Source organism: Leuresthes tenuis, unplaced genomic scaffold, assembly GCF_036924035.1.
Source record: "Leuresthes tenuis unplaced genomic scaffold, fLeuTen1.0.hap1 SCAF_19, whole genome shotgun sequence".
NCBI lineage: Eukaryota > Metazoa > Chordata > Actinopteri > Atheriniformes > Atherinopsidae > Leuresthes > Leuresthes tenuis.
This window is the reverse complement of record NW_027325373.1, coordinates 29,487,919-29,513,792: the sequence shown is the minus strand read 5'-3', so window position 1 is coordinate 29,513,792 and position 25,874 is coordinate 29,487,919. Positions and strand designations below refer to the sequence as shown.

At 46.3% G+C, this 25,874-nt stretch overlaps 2 non-coding genes across 2 annotated transcripts; one reads left to right on the top strand and one right to left on the bottom strand.

Annotated features, from left to right (window-relative positions):
• Positions 1-22,017: 22,017 nt before the first annotated feature.
• On the bottom strand, positions 22,018-22,091 carry trnan-guu (transfer RNA asparagine (anticodon GUU)). The gene has a single exon. It is a non-coding gene; the product is annotated as a tRNA-Asn (tRNA).
• Positions 22,092-23,826: 1,735 nt separating this feature from the next.
• On the top strand, positions 23,827-23,900 carry trnan-guu (transfer RNA asparagine (anticodon GUU)). Its single transcript has one exon. It is a non-coding gene; the product is annotated as a tRNA-Asn (tRNA).
• The last annotated feature ends 1,974 nt before the right edge of the window (positions 23,901-25,874 follow it).

The window sequence follows — 25,874 nt, the reverse complement described above, 5'->3', positions numbered from 1 at the left end:
ACAGTCTGGTTGCCGCTGGACACATCCGCCAGGACAGTCTGGTTGCCGCTGGACACATCCGCCAGGACAGTCTGGTTGCCGCTGGACACATCCGCCAGGACAGTCTGGTTGCCGCTGGACACATCCGCCAGGACAGTCTGGTTGCCGCTGGACACATCCGCCAGGACAGTCTGGTTGCCGCTGGACACATCCGCCAGGACAGTCTGGTTGCCGCTGGACACATCCGCCAGGACAGTCTGGTTGCCGCTGGACACATCCGCCAGGACAGTCTGGTTGCCGCTGGACACATCCGCCAGGACAGTCTGGTTGCCGCTGGACACATCCGCCAGGACAGTCTGGTTGCCGCTGGACACATCCGCCAGGACAGTCTGGTTGCCGCTGGACACATCCGCCAGGACAGTCTGGTTGCCGCTGGACACATCCGCCAGGACAGTCTGGTTGCCGCTGGACACATCCGCCAGGACAGTCTGGTTGCCGCTGGACACATCCGCCAGGACAGTCTGGTTGCCGCTGGACACATCCGCCAGGACAGTCTGGTTGCCGCTGGACACATCCGCCAGGACAGTCTGGTTGCCGCTGGACACATCCGCCAGGACAGTCTGGTTGCCGCTGGACACATCCGCCAGGACAGTCTGGTTGCCGCTGGACACATCCGCCAGGACAGTCTGGTTGCCGCTGGACACATCCGCCAGGACAGTCTGGTTGCCGCTGGACACATCCGCCAGGACAGTCTGGTTGCCGCTGGACACATCCGCCAGGACAGTCTGGTTGCCGCTGGACACATCCGCCAGGACAGTCTGGTTGCCGCTGGACACATCCGCCAGGACAGTCTGGTTGCCGCTGGACACATCCGCCAGGACAGTCTGGTTGCCGCTGGACACATCCGCCAGGACAGTCTGGTTGCCGCTGGACACATCCGCCAGGACAGTCTGGTTGCCGCTGGACACATCCGCCAGGACAGTCTGGTTGCCGCTGGACACATCCGCCAGGACAGTCTGGTTGCCGCTGGACACATCCGCCAGGACAGTCTGGTTGCCGCTGGACACATCCGCCAGGACAGTCTGGTTGCCGCTGGACACATCCGCCAGGACAGTCTGGTTGCCGCTGGACACATCCGCCAGGACAGTCTGGTTGCCGCTGGACACATCCGCCAGGACAGTCTGGTTGCCGCTGGACACATCCGCCAGGACAGTCTGGTTGCCGCTGGACACATCCGCCAGGACAGTCTGGTTGCCGCTGGACACATCCGCCAGGACAGTCTGGTTGCCGCTGGACACATCCGCCAGGACAGTCTGGTTGCCGCTGGACACATCCGCCAGGACAGTCTGGTTGCCGCTGGACACATCCGCCAGGACAGTCTGGTTGCCGCTGGACACATCCGCCAGGACAGTCTGGTTGCCGCTGGACACATCCGCCAGGACAGTCTGGTTGCCGCTGGAGGCCTCTTTCAGTGCGGTCATGAGGTCATTTAATCTTGCGCTGCCATTTGACGTCTTAACTTCCACTTCATTTGTTTCCAGTTGCACTGAAAGAAACAGGCATACAAGACCAATTCAATACACCTTAATTGCCAAGTCCCACTACTTTGACCTGGAACTTTGTTAGCTTAACCAAGTTATCCACATTGTTGTAATAACTGAGAACAAGAACAAGGCTTTCTCAGGAGCTGCTTCAAACACCAAATGAAGCCGTCCCCACACCACAGAAATTTTATTTAAAATTTTTTTATGTAAACATGAAAAGCTGCTTTAAATGAAACAGTCGCATATAATTTCTAAGTATTAAATTCTTCTGCTGTAAGAAGCCAGGACAAATGTTCAGTTGGTCACAGATCTTGCTCACCTTTTTCAACATTTTTTACCAACATGGAATCCATCGACTTAAGAAGGCCAAGGCTTGTCTTGGGAGAAACATCATTGGATGACCAGTCTGTAAGGAAACCAAGGAGTTATTGTCAGAAAGAAGCTCAAAAGAGTTGATGCTATTGATTTACTGACCATTTTCATTCCTCTGCAGCACATAAGATCTTCCATTTGTTCCAACAACTGGCAAACACCAGCCTATGGACAGATAATTCATTAAAGTTTCATGTTTCTGCAACTTCATGGAACAACATAAACAACCTCACCCTGACACATCAGATTACCATAAAACCCATTACAACCAAAAAATAATTATACAAGGGAAATATATATATTTACGTAAAGAACACTAAAACACAAACCTCTGGTTAACCATATTGTCAGACCACAAATTATCTGGACCCAAACAGCTCCCATTGCTTCTGTTTAAACATAAAAATGCAACAGGCAAGTTTTAAAAAGTTCATCTGGCAGGTATCACAGCTGTTCCTCATAGGTCTAATTGGCTTTCAACTCAGAGAAGACATGCAGGATTCGATGTACCTTGGAATTTGGAAATTGGGACTCATAATTTATCATATTTGTTTAACAAAGTGGGTAAAGAAATCACAGCAACCTTAGCTTTGCTTTGCTGCTTTGTTACAAAGAACAAACAATTATGTAGTTGATTAAACTGAAGAAAAAATTTTATTTGAATGAGGCATAAAGTGGGAGGAGACCCCGGGGGAGACCCAGTACACGTTGGAGAGACTATGTCTCTCGGCTGGCCTGGGAACGCCTCGGGGTCCCCCCGGAAGAGCTGGAGGAAGTGGCCGGTTACAGAGATGTCTGGGTTTCTCTGCTCAAGCTGCTGCCCCCGCGACCCGACACCCAGATAAGCGGCAGATGATGGATGGATGAGGCATAAAGTACTTTTATGCCTTATTAAATCAATAATGAAAGAAAGCTTTAATATTTAACTTTTTAGTTAAAATATAAGTGAGGAGATAATGGAGTATATCTAATCAACTTAAGATGGTGTTTTCTTTGATTTCTCAGTCTGAACTTCTAAGTTCCCAGTTGTTTTTGAATGCAGCATCAGGTTTTCCTGTGACAGACATATGATCAAACCAATCAGATTACTGAACTCTTACCTATAATTCCTATAATACTTGATTCCAGGTGCTTTTTCTGTGTACAAGTGAGTTTAACACAATAAAGAAACAAGGTTTGTCCTTAAAAGATACCTGAGAAATAGTTGCATTACTGTGGTAAAAGCTCTCCTATCTCATAAATACCTGATACAATAACTGTGAATATAGGGAATTGTTAGATCAGAACTAGGACATGTTCTTGATAAATACTTTACTTTACTTCTCTGCTAAATTTCTTGTCTTTTCGGCAAAAATTAAAATAAGACCAAATGTTGGTAAAGAAAAATTCAAATGAATCCTCGGTGAATCATGATTTGGTGTTTTGTTTTTGTTTTTTTCACTGAATCACAATGAAAATTTGAGATATTTCACAATGAAAATACAGTTTATCAGAAGCCGGTGTAAAAAGTCATGGTCAGCTGTCTTCATCTGGAGAAAATGTTGGTTGTCGTAAAGAGTGGAACCAGAATTGGCAACTTTTAATGAAAGAAATTTGTTCTTTAAATTAAATGTAAAATATTCACACCCACCTGTGCTCTAATTCAAGTGTTCAGATGCCCCAAATAACCAATAAATTACAGTTTTGTATCATAAAGTTTTTTCCTGAGAATCATTGATCAGGTCAAAAATATATTTCTTAATGCCAGCTTTTCAAACAGCTCCAACACTTGGCATTCCAGATCCTCATGAACCTTTCATACAGGCAGTTGATGAGAAGCATGGTTGTATGAGATCTGTTCTTATGCAGGAACATGGGGGCAGGCAAAGGCCAGTGGCGTATTTCTCAGCAAAATTGGACTCTGTGGCTGCAGGCCTGCCTGGTTGTCTTCTTGCTGTTGCAGCTGCAGAGAAAGCTGTCCTGGCCTCTCGTGATATTGTAGGCTACACTAATTTGACTGTTTTGGTTCCTCAGTAATGCAACAACTAAAGTACTGCTGACAGAAATAATTCCTAGATGGGGCATTCTAGAGATGATCAGCAGTGATAATGGCAGACACTTTGTAAACACAGCATTGACTGAGGTTGGTAAGTTCCTTGGAATAAGCTTGCACACAACATTGTGCTTATCATCCACAGAGTGGAGGTGCTGCAGAAAGAGAAAGTGGTACATTAAAGACCAAGTTAGCCAAATGTTGTGACGAAATGGGTCTGCCATGGACAAAAGCATTACCAATTGTGCTCACCTTTATGAGGATGAGAATCAGAGCTCGAGTGAATCTCAGCCCATTTGAAATTTTATTTGGCAGACCTCCTAACCTGGGATTGGGACCTGTAACCAGACCCCTCCCTTCCACAACTGTTTGTGATGATGATCTCAAGTTTCACAGACAGGGAAAGCAGCCCTTCCAGCCATAGCAGACACACCTCTGCACCCACTCCAACCAGGTGACTGGGTAGTGGTGAAGGAACTTCGAAGGAAAAACTGGAAGTTCAAAAGTTGGTAAGGCCCGTTCCAGGTGCTACTGGTCACTCACACAGCTGTTAAAGTCGCAGTGAGAGCAACCTGGATTCATGCCAGTCACTGTAAGAAGGTGACGCAACCAGTTGATGATTTAACACCCTGACATACATCAGCCTAACCATCACGCCCGGAAGGACGAAAAGAGTCAGCAGTAAAAGCTGTACTCCACCAGTGTGTTAAGTGCTAGTAACCTCTGACACTGAAGATTGAAACATCCTTACTGAGACCTGCAATGAAGCGACGTGGTGATCACACGTGCGAACCATGGCAGAAACTGTTTGTTATTTGTATTTTCTTATTTATAACCAGCATGTGCACATTTTATCTTGATTTCACTGGAAGCAAAAATATAGATCATATTAAAGATGCCTCTCCTGGTGGCAACTCCAGGAAATGTTTTACAAGAACCATGGGTGATGCGCAACGTTTGGTATCAATTGGAGAATTATGTTCTGTCAGATCTGTCACCAAAAATTCTTGTGTGGTTTGTATGAAAGATGCACAACCAGGAGTACCTGGGGGGAAGTTGATCCTTTCACTTGTACTTCCTATGGCATCTGCTCTAATGGCAGTCTTAATGAGAGGCTGTACCTGCCTGAGATTGCCCCTGTGATGGCAAGATATCTACTCCGTGGTAATGTAAATTGTACCCATCACCTGTGTTTGACACATTGTTGACTGATGAGAGAAAGTTATTCTAAGGGCGTGGTTGGTAAATATCCTAGTGAGGGAGATCACTATGCTTGGCGTACAGAATGTCCGCCCCTCACTAGTCACATTATTCCACAACGGCCATATTTTAAGATAGCTAGAGCACAAAATACTTGTATAGTTTGCTTTGAATCCCAACCTGAAACTGCAAATGAATTCAGCAGACGCGCACTGGGCAGTGTTCCCCCTGACATGTGTAATGTTATTGTCCCTGTCAGGTGGGGAAGAAATAGTTCTCAGAATTTAGCACGTATCTCACCAAATGACTCAAAGAACTTCTTTGCTTTCAAGTTTTCCTCAAGTGTTACTGTGTATAACCTGCAAATGACCAGCCTGTCCTGTTTTTCTGAAATTCCTCTTTACAATGGTGGGCTTGTTATTGTCACGGACCGGACGCACTGGACGCAGATGCAGGGTAGAAACAATAACCAGATTTTATTTATATAATGATAGTCACTTGCAGAGCAAAGCAATAGATTATGAATTCCTAACTCACTCTTCTCGATACCTGTGGGGAGAAGAGTGAGACTATAAAACTTATCAAAAGAAAACTCTCTCCACGCTAGGAGGAAAAAACAAAAGGTTATATAAATCTTACAACTAAATTTATCCCTCTCCGAACCGTCGGAGGCTCTATAGAAATTTAACAAAACCAATAAACAAAAGAGGCTCCTTCTAATGGAGTTGCTATGAAAGTTATCACTAGAAATCAAAGACACTCCTCTACCGGAGGTACCACTGAATAAACGACAATACAAAGAAAACTTCACTTGGCTAAATCTATGAAAAAACTTACAACAAAAAAAATCGCTCTCAAGGAGGAAATCATTAACAAACAAGATCTTTGGTTTACGTAGGCGTGGATCACTGTGGAGGCTAGCGGACGAAAGCTCGAGAGACAATTCAACACACTGGCAACGAGACAAGGGAAGACGCAGACTAAATACACATGAGGGACCAAGGGGAACAGGTGGAAACACTTGGGAATCAGGGTGTAGGTACCAGATGTGCTCGGGGCCCTGCGCCTATTGGCTGGACGTTGGCACGATGACGTAAGGGAATGTGATTGGTCCGGACAACTTACTGAAGAAGTAAAAAAAACAACCTATTGAAGTCGTTTTCGCGGCTCTTCGTAGGAAACATGGATGGCTTTTACAAAGAAATCCAGCATTATCTTTCGAAAGGGACTTCACCCCGAGCACTTCTGATTCTTATGAAATGGGACGCAATGTAGTTTGTAATACAGTTGGAGTTTCTATTAAATAACCTCATATTGGCATTCATAAAATGTAAATAGTGGGGTAAACGTAAACCCAAACAGGCGCAGGGCCCCGAGCAGATCTGGTAACCCGAGCACATCTGGTACCTACAAGGGAAGACAATGAGACACATGGCACGGGAGGAAGAGCAAGTTATCTGAAACGAGAGGAGTTGTTAATTTCAAAATAAAACAGGAAGTGACAAGACAATATACAAAGACCTAAGAGTCTCTGTGAGACCTGACAGTTATAATGAGATAGCTGCACTTTAAGGGGGCAACCTCAACTGATGGTTGGGGAGGAAAGATAGAAGAACAATCAACTATACCCAAAGAGAGATGATGTGATAAGTGGGCAATATAACTGTGTGTTTTTTGCCTTTTGTGGTTTGAGCAACTCAGTATTTTATACTGTATTGTTCTCTCTTGCAAGATATTATTATTAAAGCATCTTATCAATCTTATCTTATTATCATTAAAGCATCTATTAAAGTTATCTTAAGAAAATAACTCTGTGCAAAATGACTCTGTGCATTACTAAAATTTCCACCACACCCAGTCTCCCCTATCTTACAATTCTTTAACTTTTTTGTGTACTCGGGTCTTTATTTTGTTAGATAATTCCCTGTAAAGCCTGAGCCATGAAATAACTGTCAGAAAAAAATGTTTTTTTAAAAACATTTGTGTTTGTTGAACCTTCTAACAACCAAAAAAAATGTATATACATTTGCATATATGATTTTTAATACGTATCATATTTGATATATCTGGTATTGATGTGTAATTCATCGCTCAGTTTGTTTACCTTAAACAAACAAAAACCCTTACAACACAACATTTTTAACTCATTAAACTTTGAGTTTCCTTTAAACTTTTTTTAAAGTAATTTCAAACAAGCAACAGAACATATTTTCCATATTGCAAAACAATGTCATACATATTCTGTATCTGCTGAAATAAAGCTATCACGCAGCGATGACAAACCCACCAGCGGAACCAGTGTGGTGGAAGAGGAACCTTTCACTTAGATTTGTTTATTTTTTGGTACACCACATCTTATTTTGTATTGTGGTAGGCCTGAAAACAGTTTCTCTCCTTGTTCAGGCAAAGATGGACATCACATTTCACGAAATAGACATGGGTGAAATGATTGCCTGTGCAGTGTTTGTTGGGTTTCCCATGTTGGAAAATGGGAAAATTCTCACATCAGGGGGCACACTAGATGTTGGCCTTTTGCAGGGGGGATCTGATTCTCCTCCTTCTGGAGATAATAATGGTCTGCCACACTTGATTTGGCCCTTTCCTGCTCTAGTGAGAGAGGTGCAAACAGAAGCTTAAAATCTTCGAAAGGGCATAGGTTTCAAATCTTGGTGGTAGTAGAACGAAGGAGGGTTCCATGTGAATAGCAGTTGAAGATGGTATCAGTTGGTCCATCAAGGGATGGGCGAACGCCACTCAGAAGTGCGGGACGATGGCCTACGTCGCCCCCGGCCGATCGAAAGGGAGTCGGTTTCAGATGCCCAAACCTGGAGTGGCAGAGATAGGCGCCACGAGGCGTCCAGTGCAGTAACGTAAACAAACCCAGAGGAGATGGCAGGAGCCCCAGGGAGAGTTCTCTTTTCTTCTTCCTGTGAAATCAAGATAAAATGTGCACATGCTGGTTTTAAATAAGAAAATACAAATAATAAACAGTTTCTGCCATGGTTCGCACGTGTGATCACCACGTCGCTTCATTGCAGGTCTCAGTAAGGATGGTTCATTCTTCGGTGTCAGAGGTTACTAGCACTTAACACACTGGTGGAGTACAGCCTTTACTGCTGACAGTTGTGGAAGGGAGGGGTCTGGTTACAGGTCCCAATCCCAGGTTAGGAGGTCTGCCAAATAAAATCTCAAATGGGCTGAGATTCACTCGAGCTCTGATTCTCATCCTCATAAAGGTGAGCACAATTGGTAATGCTTTTGTCCATGGCAGACCCGTTTCGTCACAACATTTGGCTAACTTGGTCTTTAATGTACCACTTTCTCTTTCCGCAGCACCTCCACTCTGTGGATGATAAGCACAATGTTGTGTGCAAGCTTATTCCAAGGAACTTACCAACCTCAGTCAATGCTGTGTTTACAAAGTGTCTGCCATTATCACTGCTGATCATCTCTAGAATGCCCCATCTAGGAATTATTTCTGTCAGCAGTACTTTAGTTGTTGCATTACTGAGGAACCAAAACAGTCAAATTAGTGTAGCCTACAATATCACGAGAGGCCAGGACAGCTTTCTCTGCAGCTGCAACAGCAAGAAGACAACCAGGCAGGCCTGCAGCCACAGAGTCCAATTTTGCTGAGAAATACGCCACTGGCCTTTGCCTGCCCCCATGTTCCTGCATAAGAACAGATGTCATACAACCATGCTTCTCATCAACTGCCTGTATGAAAGGTTCATGAGGATCTGGAATGCCAAGTGTTGGAGCTGTTTGAAAAGCTGGCATTAAGAAATATATTTTTGACCTGATCAATGATTCTCAGGAAAAAACTTTATGATACAAAACTGTAATTTATTGGTTATTTGGGGCATCTGAACACTTGAATTAGAGCACAGGTGGGTGTGAATATTTTACATTTAATTTAAAGAACAAATTTCTTTCATTAAAAGTTGCCAATTCTGGTTCCACTCTTTACGACAACCAACATTTTCTCCAGATGAAGACAGCTGACCATGACTTTTTACACCGGCTTCTGATAAACTGTATTTTCATTGTGAAATATCTAAAATTTTCATTGTGATTCAGTGAAAAAAACAAAAACAAAACACCAAATCATGATTCACAGAGGAGTCATTTGAATTTTTCTTGATTCATTACCAACATTTGGTCTTATTTTAATTTTTGCCGAAAAGACATAAGAAGAAATTTAGCAGAGAAGTAAAGTAAAGTATTTATCAAGAACATGTCCTAGTTCTGATCTAACAATTCCCTATATTCAAAATTACTGTATCAGGTATTTATGAGATTGGAGAGCTTTTACCACAGTAATGCAACTATTTCTCAGGTATCTTTTAAGGACAAACCTTGTTTCCTTATTGTGTCAAACTGACTTGTGCACAGAAAAAGCACCTGGAATCAAGTATTATAGGAATTATAGGTAAGAGTTCAGTAATCTGATTGGTTTGATCATATGTCTGTCACAGGAAAACCTGATGCTGCATTCAATAACAACTGGGAACTTAGAAGTTCAGACTGAGAAATCAAAGAAAACACCATCTTAAGTTGATTAGATATACTCCATTATCTCCTCACTTATATTTTAACTAAAAAGTTAAATATTAAAGCTTTCTTTCATTATTGATTTAATAAAACATTTTCTTCAGTTTAATCAACTACATAATTGTTTGTTCTTTGTAACAAAGCAGCAAAATAAAGCTAAGGTTGCTGTGATTTCTTTACCCACTTTGTGAAACAAATATGATAAATTACATGATTATGAGTCCCAATTTCCAAATTCCAAAGTACATCGAATCCTGCATGTCTTCTCTGAGTTGAAAGCCAATTAGACCTATGAGGAACAGCTGTGATACCTGCATGATGAACTTTTTAAAACTTGCCTGTTGCATTTTTGTGTTTAAACTGAAGCAATGGGAGCTGTTTGGGTCCAGATAATTTGTGGTCTGACAATATGGTTAACCAGAGGTTTGTGTTTTAGTGTTCTTTACGTAAATATATTTATTTCCCTTGTATAATTATTTTTTGGTTGTAATGGGTTTTATGGTAATCTGATGTGTCAGGGTGAGGTTGTTTATGTTGTTCCATGAAGTTGCAGAAACATGAAACTTTAATGAATTATCTGTCCATAGGCTGGTGTTTGCCAGTTGTTGGAACAAATGGAAGATCTTATGTGCTGCAGAGGAATGAAAATGGTAAGTAAATCAATAGCATAAACTCTTTTGAGCTTCTTTCTGACAATAACTCCTTGGTTTCCTTACAGACTGGTCATCCAATGATGTTTCTCCCAAGACAAACCTTGGCCTTCTTAAGTCGATGGATTCCATGTTGGTGAAAAATGTTGAAGAAGGTGAGCAAGTTCTGTGACCAACTGACCATTTGTCCTGGCTTCTTACAGCAGAAGAATTTAATCTTTGGAAATTATATGTAACTGTTTAATTCAAAGCATAAAAATATTTGCAAAAAAAATTGCAATAAAATTTCTGTGGTGTGGGGAAAGCTTCATTTGGTGTTTGAAGCAGCTCCTGAGAAAGCCTTGTTCTTGTTCTCAGTTATTACAACAATGTGGATAACTTGGTTAAGCTAACAAAGTTCCAGGTCAAAGCAGTGGGACTTGGCAATTAAGGTGTATTGAATTGGTCTTGGATGCCTGTTTCTTTCAGTGCAACTGGAAACAAATGAAGTTGAAGTTAAGGCGTCAAATGGCAGCGCAAGATTAAATGACCTCATGACCGCACTGAAAGAGGCCTCCAGCGGCAACCAGACTGTCCTGGCGGATGTGTCCAGCGGCAACCAGACTGTCCTGGCGGATGTGTCCAGCGGCAACCAGACTGTCCTGGCGGATGTGTCCAGCGGCAACCAGACTGTCCTGGCGGATGTGTCCAGCGGCAACCAGACTGTCCTGGCGGATGTGTCCAGCGGCAACCAGACTGTCCTGGCGGATGTGTCCAGCGGCAACCAGACTGTCCTGGCGGATGTGTCCAGCGGCAACCAGACTGTCCTGGCGGATGTGTCCAGCGGCAACCAGACTGTCCTGGCGGATGTGTCCAGCGGCAACCAGACTGTCCTGGCGGATGTGTCCAGCGGCAACCAGACTGTCCTGGCGGATGTGTCCAGCGGCAACCAGACTGTCCTGGCGGATGTGTCCAGCGGCAACCAGACTGTCCTGGCGGATGTGTCCAGCGGCAACCAGACTGTCCTGGCGGATGTGTCCAGCGGCAACCAGACTGTCCTGGCGGATGTGTCCAGCGGCAACCAGACTGTCCTGGCGGATGTGTCCAGCGGCAACCAGACTGTCCTGGCGGATGTGTCCAGCGGCAACCAGACTGTCCTGGCGGATGTGTCCAGCGGCAACCAGACTGTCCTGGCGGATGTGTCCAGCGGCAACCAGACTGTCCTGGCGGATGTGTCCAGCGGCAACCAGACTGTCCTGGCGGATGTGTCCAGCGGCAACCAGACTGTCCTGGCGGATGTGTCCAGCGGCAACCAGACTGTCCTGGCGGATGTGTCCAGCGGCAACCAGACTGTCCTGGCGGATGTGTCCAGCGGCAACCAGACTGTCCTGGCGGATGTGTCCAGCGGCAACCAGACTGTCCTGGCGGATGTGTCCAGCGGCAACCAGACTGTCCTGGCGGATGTGTCCAGCGGCAACCAGACTGTCCTGGCGGATGTGTCCAGCGGCAACCAGACTGTCCTGGCGGATGTGTCCAGCGGCAACCAGACTGTCCTGGCGGATGTGTCCAGCGGCAACCAGACTGTCCTGGCGGATGTGTCCAGCGGCAACCAGACTGTCCTGGCGGATGTGTCCAGCGGCAACCAGACTGTCCTGGCGGATGTGTCCAGCGGCAACCAGACTGTCCTGGCGGATGTGTCCAGCGGCAACCAGACTGTCCTGGCGGATGTGTCCAGCGGCAACCAGACTGTCCTGGCGGATGTGTCCAGCGGCAACCAGACTGTCCTGGCGGATGTGTCCAGCGGCAACCAGACTGTCCTGGCGGATGTGTCCAGCGGCAACCAGACTGTCCTGGCGGATGTGTCCAGCGGCAACCAGACTGTCCTGGCGGATGTGTCCAGCGGCAACCAGACTGTCCTGGCGGATGTGTCCAGCGGCAACCAGACTGTCCTGGCGGATGTGTCCAGCGGCAACCAGACTGTCCTGGCGGATGTGTCCAGCGGCAACCAGACTGTCCTGGCGGATGTGTCCAGCGGCAACCAGACTGTCCTGGCGGATGTGTCCAGCGGCAACCAGACTGTCCTGGCGGATGTGTCCAGCGGCAACCAGACTGTCCTGGCGGATGTGTCCAGCGGCAACCAGACTGTCCTGGCGGATGTGTCCAGCGGCAACCAGACTGTCCTGGCGGATGTGTCCAGCGGCAACCAGACTGTCCTGGCGGATGTGTCCAGCGGCAACCAGACTGTCCTGGCGGATGTGTCCAGCGGCAACCAGACTGTCCTGGCGGATGTGTCCAGCGGCAACCAGACTGTCCTGGCGGATGTGTCCAGCGGCAACCAGACTGTCCTGGCGGATGTGTCCAGCGGCAACCAGACTGTCCTGGCGGATGTGTCCAGCGGCAACCAGACTGTCCTGGCGGATGTGTCCAGCGGCAACCAGACTGTCCTGGCGGATGTGTCCAGCGGCAACCAGACTGTCCTGGCGGATGTGTCCAGCGGCAACCAGACTGTCCTGGCGGATGTGTCCAGCGGCAACCAGACTGTCCTGGCGGATGTGTCCAGCGGCAACCAGACTGTCCTGGCGGATGTGTCCAGCGGCAACCAGACTGTCCTGGCGGATGTGTCCAGCGGCAACCAGACTGTCCTGGCGGATGTGTCCAGCGGCAACCAGACTGTCCTGGCGGATGTGTCCAGCGGCAACCAGACTGTCCTGGCGGATGTGTCCAGCGGCAACCAGACTGTCCTGGCGGATGTGTCCAGCGGCAACCAGACTGTCCTGGCGGATGTGTCCAGCGGCAACCAGACTGTCCTGGCGGATGTGTCCAGCGGCAACCAGACTGTCCTGGCGGATGTGTCCAGCGGCAACCAGACTGTCCTGGCGGATGTGTCCAGCGGCAACCAGACTGTCCTGGCGGATGTGTCCAGCGGCAACCAGACTGTCCTGGCGGATGTGTCCAGCGGCAACCAGACTGTCCTGGCGGATGTGTCCAGCGGCAACCAGACTGTCCTGGCGGATGTGTCCAGCGGCAACCAGACTGTCCTGGCGGATGTGTCCAGCGGCAACCAGACTGTCCTGGCGGATGTGTCCAGCGGCAACCAGACTGTCCTGGCGGATGTGTCCAGCGGCAACCAGACTGTCCTGGCGGATGTGTCCAGCGGCAACCAGACTGTCCTGGCGGATGTGTCCAGCGGCAACCAGACTGTCCTGGCGGATGTGTCCAGCGGCAACCAGACTGTCCTGGCGGATGTGTCCAGCGGCAACCAGACTGTCCTGGCGGATGTGTCCAGCGGCAACCAGACTGTCCTGGCGGATGTGTCCAGCGGCAACCAGACTGTCCTGGCGGATGTGTCCAGCGGCAACCAGACTGTCCTGGCGGATGTGTCCAGCGGCAACCAGACTGTCCTGGCGGATGTGTCCAGCGGCAACCAGACTGTCCTGGCGGATGTGTCCAGCGGCAACCAGACTGTCCTGGCGGATGTGTCCAGCGGCAACCAGACTGTCCTGGCGGATGTGTCCAGCGGCAACCAGACTGTCCTGGCGGATGTGTCCAGCGGCAACCAGACTGTCCTGGCGGATGTGTCCAGCGGCAACCAGACTGTCCTGGCGGATGTGTCCAGCGGCAACCAGACTGTCCTGGCGGATGTGTCCAGCGGCAACCAGACTGTCCTGGCGGATGTGTCCAGCGGCAACCAGACTGTCCTGGCGGATGTGTCCAGCGGCAACCAGACTGTCCTGGCGGATGTGTCCAGCGGCAACCAGACTGTCCTGGCGGATGTGTCCAGCGGCAACCAGACTGTCCTGGCGGATGTGTCCAGCGGCAACCAGACTGTCCTGGCGGATGTGTCCAGCGGCAACCAGACTGTCCTGGCGGATGTGTCCAGCGGCAACCAGACTGTCCTGGCGGATGTGTCCAGCGGCAACCAGACTGTCCTGGCGGATGTGTCCAGCGGCAACCAGACTGTCCTGGCGGATGTGTCCAGCGGCAACCAGACTGTCCTGGCGGATGTGTCCAGCGGCAACCAGACTGTCCTGGCGGATGTGTCCAGCGGCAACCAGACTGTCCTGGCGGATGTGTCCAGCGGCAACCAGACTGTCCTGGCGGATGTGTCCAGCGGCAACCAGACTGTCCTGGCGGATGTGTCCAGCGGCAACCAGACTGTCCTGGCGGATGTGTCCAGCGGCAACCAGACTGTCCTGGCGGATGTGTCCAGCGGCAACCAGACTGTCCTGGCGGATGTGTCCAGCGGCAACCAGACTGTCCTGGCGGATGTGTCCAGCGGCAACCAGACTGTCCTGGCGGATGTGTCCAGCGGCAACCAGACTGTCCTGGCGGTGGCTTAAGATGCATTTTATTTACTTGGAATAAAACCATCAACTTTTAATTCCTGCCTTCTCTGATTCTTGGGTACTGCAATATTGCCCTGGTCAGTGTCACTACTGATGACATGACCCTCTGGGCTCCTGTGCGCTTAACAGTTTCTCCTTGGGCTCATGTTCCGGTCAAGGAGCATGTTGTAGTACTCTGCATATCCACTGAAGGATACACAGACCTGAACAACAGCTGCCCATGGATATCTGGTTAAACTCCTTGGCCCTGTTGTGAGACCATGTACTGGTGCAGTGGGTCCTGTATTCCTTCTAGAGCATGACAGTATACTCTGGCCTTGTACCACAATTTATACCACTGAATGGGCCCCACACTTTTCTGACTTAAATCCAATAAAAAAATAAAAAATAAAAAAAAAACCTCTAGGACATGTCTTGGTTAAACTCATACAGTTGGGTTGCATCTGACTGTTCAGAAGTTCAGTGATGCTCTTTTCCACATTTGGGATAAATGTCCCTTCAGGTCACCGTATGTTGATCCATTAGAAGCATGCCCCAATGTTGTAATGCATGCATGCAATCATGTGGGGGCCACTTGGTATAATTTTCAGTTGCTACAATGGCCCTTTCGCCCTTTTCACATGATAGGGGTGTCTTTGAATTCAGTCTGCGTTGATCATTAATGCCAATTGTGGTCTTTCATCCTTCACACATTGCCTGGATATGCAGTATGATTCTTCCACTGAGATCTGTTTTCAAAGTTTCTTTTTTTTTGTTGAGCAGTGTGTATTGGCTAATTATCGACCTATATCTAATCTCCCTTTGTCTAAAGTTCTTGAAAAAATAGTTGCAGTTCAACTTTGATCATTTACATAGAAATAATCTCTTTGAAGAGTTTCAGTCAGGATTCAGAGTGCATCATAGCACAGAAACAGCACTGGTAAAAGTTACCAATGATCTCCTCTTAGCCTCTGATAGCGGACTTGTTTCTGTATTTGTCCTGTTGGATCTCAGTGCTGCATTTGATACGATCGATCACAGCTTTCTGTTACAGAGACTTGAACATGTTATTGGGATTAACACACAATCATTGCAAATATTTATGATTTTATGAGCTACTTGATTTGAATTTCCCTGACTGGGGGATGAATAAAGTATTTTTCTATTCTAGCCACCTAAAAATCACTTATTTTAAGGCTTAAAAGTCCACTTTCAAAATGGGACTTTCAAAGTTATATCTAATTAGATGTAATACAAGTTTGGGAGACTGGACTGAAGAGAAGTTTTGGTGCAATCTGTTGGTTTCTTAGTCAGTAAATGGTTTTTGAATTGGCTCTGTGTGAATGAATTGGATTCACTTTTAAATGAATTAATTGGAATATGACTCAAATTGGCCTTAATTGGATTATATCATTGAAATGCCCTGAGATGACATTTGTTGTAATTTAGCATTATATAAATAAAACTGAATGGAATTGCAGGAAAAACATATCAAATGTGGAAAAAGGCTTATCTTGGAAACATTTTAAAAACTGACATTACTCTGTCTTGGTAAACACTGCTGGTGGGAAACATTACACTGGTTGCTGAAAAACTGGCAGAAGTGGACCTTGCAACGTGACAGTGACATGAAGTATTCAGCTGAAGTCATCAAGTGATTAACAGAGAACAAAAAACAACATTCTGGAATCCGGACTGCAATTTCAGACCAGACCAGACGAGAGACAAAACAGAGGCCTTCAAACCTGCAGATCATCACAGAATAAGATCCAATTTTCCAGTGGAGGCATGAAGAAAGCAGTTGTGAGTACCATAACATACAATTAATGCATTAAAACTGACCTGGACAATAATATTTTGAGATTTCACAGAAAAAAAGTTTAAAAATGTATAATCGTAAAACTGAACAAGAGCGCAAAACAACACACAAGATGGTGGCTGAGAACGGAGCGCCATTGCTCTTTTTTAGTCTTATCACTGAATTGTGATGTCATCACTGATGTTGTTTGACATCACAATTGATGTCACCTCTGATGTTGTTTGACTTCACAAATGTTATATAGGCCAGACATTTTCACTCCTTTTTCACAGTTCGTCAGGAGTTTATCTGAAGAAACACGTCCAGTTTTAGAAGCAAATTTGAAAGTCACAGTAAACGATTTTCACATCGCCTAAAAAAACAACACTTAATTACTATTATAAATAGTCATTTTGACAAACTCTTAAAAACAACACTTTATTACTATCTTAAATAGTCATTTTGACAAGCTCTTAAAAACAACAAGCAAAATGAGTCAAACCAAGATATCATCTGCTCAACTTCAGTGGTGTGACATGGTAGACGACGATTTACCTGAGGATTTCTACACATATACCATTACTTTTGGTGATAATGAAAGTTATGAGGAACCCTTCAACAAGTCAGAAAATGACCTTTTGGAAAAAGAACAATGCCAGGCCTCGGAGGATTCCCCGTCTCCTCAAACAGTAAATGACGAAGAGGAAAAAGAACCATCCCAGGTCTCTGCTGCGGCTGTGACTCCTCATTCCGAGGACGTCCAGCTTGTGCAGGATCATCCCCAGGCCTCCAAAGTTTGTCGCGTCACGTGGAAGTTTCCAAATTCAAAAACCGACAAACAAGCCCAGGCCTCCAACAAATATAACATTACTTTTGGCAGTAACGAAAGTTATAAGGAACCCACCAACAGGCAGGAAATTTTAACATCAAGCCAAGGAAATGACCAGTTTGAAAAAGAACAATCCCAGGACTCCTACAAATATAACATTACTTTTGGCAGTAACAAAGGTTTGGAGGAACCCACCAACAGATCAGAAATTTTAACATCAAGCTCAGAAAATGAGCTGTTGGAAAAGGAACAATCCCAGGTCTCTGCTGCGGCTGTGACTCCTCATTCCGAGGACGTCCAGCTTGTGCAGGATCATCCCCAGGCCTCCAAAGTTCGTTGCGTCACCTGGAAGTTTCCAATTTCACAAACCGAGGAGATTCCCTCTAACGCCTCTGCTGCCGACGAAGATTATGGATCAGAGAAATTACAGAAATCTTACCAACATAATAAGGACAAGATCAACTATTTATATCACCGGATGGATATTGTCAGGACTAAGCTGCTGAAAAAGAATTTCTTTCTAACACGAGAAAAAGACAGAAGAGTCGCAGCAGAGAATAGCTGCTCCATTTGGGAGGAAAAACTGAAGGACCTGGAAAACAGTTTGACATGTGAGCGTCATCTCCGTGAAAAGTGTGAGCAGGAGCTCAAGGAATGCAATGAAGTCATTGCAGAATTTTGTGAAACACTGAAACCACCAGTATCTGAAACTGAATATCAGTCAGTTGTGAAAGAGCTAGAGAGCTTGAAAGAATAACTCAAAGAAAAGACTGCCTCCAATATTGCTCTTGCCTCCAATATTGATCTTGCCTCCAAACTAAAGGCACAGGAGGAGGCAACAAAGACACAGGAAAAGAAGGTGGCAGAACTTATGAAGGCTGTGTTTCTATCCGTAATCATCAAGCCAGAAGAAAGAACAGAGCTGTACATCCTCCCAGAACTCCATTTAGATAAGATATGTCTTCCACCAATGAACGTAATAGTAGAAGAGCTGGCTTCACAAGTGGAAGTATCGAATCTAGAAGTGGAGGGAGTCAACAAAGCAGAACCACAAGGGATCCCTGAGCCACCAAAAGAGAACGTTACATCAAAGAAGCGTCGACGCAAGAACAAAAAGACGCCAGAAACCATTGTAAAGAACCAGCCGGAAGTCATCCAGGAACCTCAAGACACGGAGGACATTTCATCACCGATCCATATACAGGAACCAGAGAAGATTTCCGAACCTGTGGAAGAAAAAGAAATAGAAAGGGCTTCTGAAGACTCACAGGAAGTGATTCCATCAGATTTGGCTCATCAGGCTGGAGTGCCACAACCAGACGTGGTCCCACAACTGGTGAGTGACATCGAAATGGAATTAGTCCCACAACCAAAAGATGTCTCAGAGCCACCGAAAGAGAAAGTTTCTTCTAAAAAGCATCGGTGCAAAAACAAAAAGACGGTAGAGACCATTATAAAGAACGACCAGCCTGAAGTCATCCAGGAACCTCAAGACACCGAGGACATTTCATCCCCAGATCGTTATCCAGGAACCACTTCCAGGAAACAATCAAGAAAGAACTTTCATTATCATCGAAATGGAACCAACCTCTAAACATTCAGAGGACTCTCCAACATCAAACCCCTTACATGCCACAGAAGACATGTCTCTTAAACTTGCAGTACCAGAACAAGCAGTGGACAAGTTTAACCCCTCAGAAGAAAGACCAGAGCTGCCTTCAATGTGGAGGCGCTTCAAAAAATATATGACGCCAAAACATCGCCGACAACAACATCAAGAGAGAAAGTAGCGGCAGCATTTAGTATTCGCACATAAGACTAGTCAACCAATGAAATCTCTATACATCCTGTTACAGTAACATCAATAAAAATACTTAAAATGTAGATATCTTTTGTACGGCTCTATCTTTTCATCCTGAACAACTGCACTGACTGAAAGTATCAGTGAATTGTTCTCACAACTGTTAAGAGCATTATTGTGTCATTCAAATAAGAATATGAATATGTTCCTACAAAAATTATTATTACATTGATTTATGTGTTTAAATAAAATAAAACATTGTAAAAATAAAAAAACTAAATTTGTTTGGATTCTTTTATCAAAATAAGAAACAGTTTTACTTGTCAATTAAAAGGTAATTTTCTTCTAAAGTTATTCTTCCAAGGACAAATAAGGTATTTCTTATATTGTTGAGGGTTTGATATCACCTTTTATTATACATATTTATGCACTGTGCTTACATAGAGTTGATACACTCCTTTTTGAATGAAACAAGCATTGACCCCACAGTGTGAAGGGTTAGAACACTACATGCTTACAGGAGGAGTCAAAACAGGTCAAAACATTTGAACCATGAATAGATTTTACAGGTGTTAAAAGATTAATTTCACCGTTTAGTGTCACGACAGCTGGAATGTACATCAGCATATGGATTAGTGTCTAACAGGAGGACTCCACTCTGGACGCACAATTTTCCTCTTGCCTGCGGAAGGATTAAAGATCTTGGACTTTCTATATGAAGACAGTGGAACAAAGAGTAGATTTTATTTACCAATCTGACAACATCATTTACAACTAAAAGTACTCTTCAACAGAACAGAACAATTCAGGAAACACTGATCAGCATCAACGCCTGAACTCATTCAGCAGTGTGGTGAAAACAGAAAAATACTGAAACTTCTCTGTTTAAAGGAGAAACTTTCAGCTGTGGGGCAAGATTTCCCTGCAGGTTCCTGATTTTCTCTTTGTTCGCTCAGTCTGTTGTTTTCTGTCCTCACTTTAGTCAACACAGTCCGACAGTAAAAAGCTCATTCTCTCTCTTTATCTAGTGTTTACATCACTGTGTCGACAGCACAGTTACACATGTATGCTGTTCAGTCAATGTTGACTTTTTATGCTGTTTCACATGTTCTGCTTTGAACATAAAATCTGACATCGTGGAGCTTTTATCATTAGCATCAAATATTTAAAAGAATGTTGTTGGACATAAAAACACATTTTTCATTTTGAACAGACTTCAATAAATTCAAATTGTAAGAATGTTTGTGTCGGACGGGAAAAACGGGATCACACTCCTCAGCCTCCCTGGTAAGGTCTATTCGGGGGTACTGGAGAGGAGGAACCACATTTTCACAGTTTTCTGTGTAATGGTTCATTATAAAAGAAGAGTCCACAAAGCCTGAGTAGCAGACCTGTGCTTCATCTTGACTTGAGGCATTTCAGGAGAAACTGTCTTGCAATTACAACACCAGGGAGCCTCCCGCAGAATTAATCTGGTTTTAATTATTGTCAAAACAGGTAAACTTTCTTTCACTTTAGTCTCATGGCATACTAATAACCATTTGAATGATAGGGGATGTGTAAATAACTAAAATTATTTAATTTAAAATGACTCCTCCGCATGTGGCCCATCCAGGTTGGTACCTGTTGAACACACACATGCACAGGGTCACACACTCATGGAGACAGATGCCACACACTGGAGCGGTGGGGCAGCCAATCACAGCGCCCGGGGAGCAGGGGGGGCACGGAGCCCTCCTCAAGGGCACCTCGGCCAGCCGTGGAGGTTGACTACCACTCCTCCAGTTGTCAGTCCACCAATCTTTATTTGAGCGGCGAGAATGGGAATGAAAGGTTATTGGAGCACTCTAACCACAGAGCCTGACAGCTTGGCTTTCGATTTACATACAACTGGTTAGAATTAGGAAGAATGTTCAGTTTGGTTGTGAAGGATGAGGATGCAGCCCATAGAAAGACAAGTGCAGACCATGTTCTGAAGACATGGCAGCAGTATGTGTAAGTTATCAAGGACCTGTCGGTAAACCTGCTCGTCCCTGGGTGGGCTCGAACCACCAACCTCTCAGTTAACAGCCGAACGCGCTGGCCGATTGCGCCAAAGAGATCAGTAAGTCTGGAGTGTGCCCCCTATTCTGTGTGGCCTCTGCTACTGCAGGGGAAAAGGGGTTCGCTGGCCGTCCATCAAAAGTCTGTTTAAAGTCATTGTTCATGCCGTAATGTACGGCTACAGCTGGGGTAGAAACCATATTTCCAGGACCAACCCAACAGTATTGGGGGGAACCATAGACTCACCGACCGCTGCGCCGTCCTGCTTTGCTGGCGTGTGGAAGGGATTAGTCAGTGCTGAGGGCGGTGGGGTCGGTAGCCATGTCCCGCTGAGCAGCGCTGTCTTTGGACGGGCTGCCGCTTCACCTGCGGCTAGCTCCGTTACTCCGGCGGTTAGCTCCATGCTAACTAGAAACGGGTTATAACTCTCCCCGCCGGCGACACATCTGCTGCCAGTTGAATCAACAGAGTCCGTTATGTCCGTTAAAAACGGATTGGTGCTTACGTTTGGGCTAATGAGCTCCCCGTGTCTTTCAAAAAGATTGCCGCGTGTCGCCATGCTCTCTCGCGTTCACAGCTCTTCTTCTCACTTTTAAATCCCGGACGAGCCCCCAGTGTTACCTTCTTAACCCCCTGCCTCCGAACCGTAGTAAGGAGCTGGTCTTTATTTTGACTGGCAATCGTAGGGTCCGGGCCAAAGTGTGGGGCGAAATGAGAACGGAGTCAAGGCTTTTTTGTGCGGAAAGCAGGTTTTATTCGATCAATCTTTTTTTATCGACTCTCTCCCTACACACGTACGTCACACACACACAGACACCGTCTTAAAGTGGCAGGGCTGGACGGTGACACCGTGTTCTGAAGACATGGCAGCAATATGTTTAACATATTAACGATTTATTGGTGAAACTACTCGTCCCTGGGTGGACTCGAACCACCAACCTTTCGGTTAACAGCCGAACGCGCTGGCCGATTGCGCCACAGAGACTCTGTCAGCAACCGTATCAACCCGTATCAACGCGACGTGTATTTGGAATGTTTTGGAGGTGCACGTCAGGCTACGGCGTAGGGGTCCACGTCCACGTCGTAGCTACATCGTCGAAATGACGGAGAAGTATAAACTACGTTTTAGAGATCAGTAAGTCTAGAGTGTGCCCCCTATTCTGTGTGGCCTCTGCTACATGCTGAGTCAGCCCAAAGTTGTCCAGAGTGTTACTCAGGTCTTTAGTCCCTTTGTCCTGAGGGTTGTCCATGTGGATGTTAAAATCACCAACAATAATTACACAGTCAAAATCAACACAGATCATAGACAGCAGTTCACTGAGGTCATCAAAAAAGTCTCAAAAAAGTCTGCACATGCTCATCACAAACAAAATGTAGAGGACGTAGCTTCATCTTGCTCTGCCTTAGTTTTGCTGTTGTTGGTGGTGGTGGTGAAGACGTCAACCGGAAGTTGCTCTATTAGCGATAGATGAAATGGGCACAGCGCCACCTGTCGTACTGAGACGTGCTTTTTACCAGTGATTCGATTCATTCACCTCCATATATCCAAGGATAATTACCCTTGCTCAGATAAGGAGCATAACCCAACTATAGCTATAATCGCGTTAATCTCATCATGTAGACCCACTGACTGTCTGTGTCATTAGAAAGAAAAACATCACTTCCTGTGAACCACTACAGTTTGATGTCAGCGAACACATCAGCTGTGTGAGGAGCATTACTACCATCTACTGGAATGATTAGAGGTTATTAAGGTTCTTTTCTGCAGGAGCCTCTCAGGCACTGATTTTTAGTTTGAATTAGTGAAACAACGACTCGAGATGAGTATAATCAACAGAGCTACTGCAACTGCTATTAATCCTCCTGCTAGTCCCAGTTTAGAGAAGACGCTGATCCATCCTCTGCTGTCTGCTCGTCGACTCTCAGTCGGTCTCTGAGGTTGGGAGTGATCAGCGGCTGCTGAAAAGGACAAAAAATGAAGGTGATTTATGGAAATAGAAAACATTTCCCTCATCATTAGCAGCTGTTGGTAAATCTTCTGCTGTTGTCAGCTGACAGAATAAAATGTTGTGGATACTGTTCATATCTATGAGTCTATTTAGCTGGGAAAATGTTCTTAATTAACCAAAATAACAGAGCTGCTGTTCTCATTGAGTCGACACCTCCAGGTTACAGTTTTATCAGTGAGGCCAGAGTGAGCAGGAGAGGAGGAGGGGTCGCAGTCTTATTTAATGAATCATTTCAGTGTCAGCAGTTATCTCCTGGAAGTTTTCAGTCCCTTGAATATATGGCTATACAGCTCAAGGCCTCATCCGGAGTCCTGTTTCTGAATGTTTACAGGCCCCCCAGATAATGTGCAGACTTTTTTGATGACCTCAGTGAACTGCTGTCTATGATCTGTGTTGATTTTGACTGTGTAATTATTGTTGGTGATTTTAACATCCACATGGACAACCCTCAGGACAAAGGGACTAAAGACCTGAGTAACACTCTGGACAACTTTGGGCTGACTCAGCATGTAGCAGAGGCCACACAGAATAGGGGGCACACTCTAGACTTACTGATCTCTAAAACGTAGTTTATACTTCTCCGTCATTTCGACGATGTAGCTACGACGTGGATGTGGACCCCTACGCCGTAGCCTGACGTGCACCTCCAAAACATTCCAAATACACGTCGCGTTGATACGGGTTATAAGGGCTGTGAATGTTGCTGACAGAGTCTCTGTGGCGCAATCGGCCAGCGCGTTCGGCTGTTAACTGAAAGGTTGGTGGTTCGACTCCACCCAGGGACGAGTAGTTTCATCAATAAATCGTTGATATCTTAAACATATTGCTGCCATGTCTTCAGAACACGGTGTCACCGTCCAGCCCTGCCCCTTTAAGACGGTGTCTGTGTGTGTGTGACGTACGTGTGTAGGGAGAGAGTCGATAAAAAAAGATTGATGGAAGAAAACGAATAAAACCTGCGTTCCGCACAAAAAAGCCTTGACTCCGTTCTCATTTCGCCCCACACTTTGGCCCGGACCCTACGATTGCCAGTTACCGGTAACGAGCCAGAAAATAAAGACCAGCTCCTTACTACGGTTCGGAGGCAGGGGGTTAAGAAGGTAACACTGGGGGCTTGTCCGGGATTTAAAAGTTGGCTAAAAGTGAGAAGAAGAGCTGTGAACGCGAGAGAGCATGGCGACAAGCGGCAATTTTTTTGAAAGACACGGGGAGCTCATTAGCCCAAACGTAAGCACCAATCCGTTTTTAACGGACATAACGGACTCTGTTGATTCAACTGGCAGCAGATGTGTCGCCGGCGGGGAGAGTTATAACCCGTTTCTAGTTAGCATGGAGCTAACCGCCGGAGCAACGGAGCTAGCCGCAGGTGAAGCGGCAGCCCGTCCAAAGACAGCGCTGCTCAGCGGGACATGGCTACCGACCCCACCACCCTCAGCACTGACTAATCCCTTCCACACGCCAGCAAAGCAGGACGGCGCAGCGGTCGGTGAGTCTATGGTTCCCCCTCAATACTGTTGGGTTGGCCCTGGAAATATGGTTTCTACCCCAGCTGTAGCCGTACATTACGACATGAACAATGACTTTAAACAGACTTTTGATGGACGGCCAGCGAACCCCTTTTCCCCTGCAAACAATGTGCATGCCAGCATGAACCCAGCCACTCTGGCCCATACACCAGTCTCCCAGTCTTCTGTGCCCCCCTTCACACCTTGTATGTCCCAGTCTGTGAGACACGTTTATGCAGAACGGGCTAATGGTTGTTACTCTGCCCCTCCCAGTGATGCACCATTTCACCGGGGTAAAGAGCATGACTCCAGAGGATATTCACAGCCTAGCTGGAGAAGGGCCGAGCCTGCCCCACAACGTCCTTCCTCTCACATGATGTGTGGCGGTGATTTTATGGACAGTAGCGATGATGAACAGTATGGGCAGAGAGAGAGAATCCCCACCTTACAGCCAGGTCGTTTTGATGGGTCGGGGTCATGGAAAGCCTTTCTCTACCTGTTTGAGAGCTGTGCTCAGGCCAACCACTGGTCAGAGAAGACCATGGCCGTGCAGCTCAGATTTAGCCTGACTGGTGCTGCTGGTGCTATTGTCCACAAAAACCCCAGATCTACTCGGTGGAGTTACCAGTGTATTGTGGATGAAGTGGATGCCGCCTATGGGCCATGTTCGGAGCATGCAGCAGCCATAGGCATTGAACTGAGACAGAGAGTGAGAGGGACGAGTGAGGCTCTGCACAGTCTGAGGGATGATATCTACGAAAAAGTTTCCATTGTGTATGCAGATCGTACAGAGCGGGAACAGGACGCCATCAGTGTGGAGATCTTCACTAACGCCTTGGCTGATGCTGAAGTGGTTCAAAGACTACTGGAGGAGCAGCCATGCACCCTGGCCAGAGCATACGAAGTAGCACACCGGTACGAGACGACCAGAAGGGCTGCCAGAGCGGTCACCCAGCTGATGCAGCCAGGTCAACGCGGTTCATCAGAGCGGAGAGCCAGGGCAGCAACGGTACGCGAAGATACAGGTGTGATGCTGTGTGATGAACTAGGAGGGGAAGTTATGAGGTCCACCAACCCAACAAACAGGAAACCGAGATTTCGCCAGCAGTGGCTGCCAAAGAAAAACAGAAATGTTGAGATGACCTCAGCCGAGATCATCTGTCACAACTGTTCGGGTGTAGGACATATACAGAGGAACTGCCCTTCTCCTCATCGACCCAAACCGCACACCCCGAGTGTCGACCTGACCCCAGT